Below are 1,727 nucleotides of genomic sequence, written 5' to 3'. Positions count from 1 at the left end.
CACTCACATTTCTCTCCCCCTCAGTGGGACAGGAAAAGGAAGAGAGAAAATAAAAACAGGAGTGAACCCCCTTCTCCTCTTCCTCCTCTGACCTTGGCGTTCCCTCTGCTGTTTCTCACTCTTTTTACTTTTTTTTTTTTTTTTTTTTTTTTTTCCCCTCTTCCCTTCCCTGTCCAGCATTCAGCATTTTCTGCCTTTCGTTAAAGACATTTTTGTAGAGTTACCACCAGCTTTGATGATGGTAACTTAGCTTTTAATCTAAAAAAAAAAAAAAAAAAAAAAAAAAAAAAGTTAAAGTACTTCAAAAAATTATTGATTCATTTGCTGACTCAAAGTGTGTAGGATTAATCATGATATCCACTTCTCAAAACAGATTTGGTGTTTGGTATATTGTAGGTTATATATTACATGCAGATCACGTTCTCATGGTTTCTTAACAGTGACTCATACCAAAAGGATGCTTTTTCCCTTGTCTATGAGGCTTCATCTCACAATGTATTTGACTGCTATGATTTCTCTGACAATGCTTCCTATCTTTTCTCTCACTTCGTCAGTCATGAAACAATAAGGAATTTGGGAAGCATAGCTGCAGGTGTTGTAGGAAAGTCTGAATTATACCCATGACTGATATGGTTCTTTCAGAGAACTTAAATATATTCAGGGACATTACCCGAACATGATTTTTTGACATTCAAAGCATCAAGAATTACCAAATAAATTAGATTTATTAATATCTGGGCATGCTACCAGCTCTGCCATCGTTTACTACTCTGGTATATAATTGTGGTATAATACTTAGTCTGGGAATGTAATCTAATAAAAATGGTTAATAAGTGACTTGAGAGAGGTGGTGCAGATGCTTGTGATAGAAATGAACACCATGCAATTTTTGTCACTTATAAAAGGGAATCCTACAAGTGTTCGCATACACCTGTGAAAAGAATCATGCTGAAAATCGGAGGTTCGAGTGCAAAAATGAGTTGCCCATAAGTTGTTAACAAATTATTTACTTAGCATGGAGGCACAGTTATTTAATCCATACAGTACCTACTCTGTCTGCAGAGATTTTGAGCTGTTGGAACATTAACCTTGTAATTGTCCTGCTCATCCCCTTGGAGTTGCAAAAGAGCACAAAAGTCTCCTTTGATAAAGTAGTTTGGAAGATCTGACTTTGGGAATTGAGGAACAGCTGCTTAGTACTACTATAGAGAAAAGCTGTCTTGCCTTTATAAACATCAGACTGCAAGTAATAAACGAACATATAGATTAATAGGTGTCACAGGCATGAGATGAGTAGCTAATTATATTCCCCATGTATTATCATAATTAGTTAAGATTTATTACAAGAGTCAAGCCCTACTCTCCTCCACTGTGCAATAAAATATTTTTCAATGTCTAAAAGAGTGTTTGCCTAAGCTGGCTATGTTAAATACCCATAGTAGCAGGAGATGCTCCATTTGTTGCCTGTACAGCTTGATTGGTTTGTAGCCTTAGACTTTGGCCTTAGTGTTTAAAGTAAAACTAAGTAGAAAGACCTGAAAGTCATGCTGGCTTTTAAGAACATAAGAAAACTGTAACTGTCTGGATTTCATCTTGAAATCGTTTAGAGTAAGGAAATAGAAACTACTAGTAAACAGAGATAACAACAACAGCAACAATAACAACAAAGGAAAAACAAAAACAAGCAAGCAAGCAAAAAAAAAAAAAAAAAAAAAAAAAAAAAAAAA

This window comes from Oxyura jamaicensis, chromosome 4 (assembly GCF_011077185.1).
Source record: "Oxyura jamaicensis isolate SHBP4307 breed ruddy duck chromosome 4, BPBGC_Ojam_1.0, whole genome shotgun sequence".
Taxonomy (NCBI): domain Eukaryota; kingdom Metazoa; phylum Chordata; class Aves; order Anseriformes; family Anatidae; genus Oxyura; species Oxyura jamaicensis.
This window is presented reverse-complemented; position numbering follows the sequence as displayed.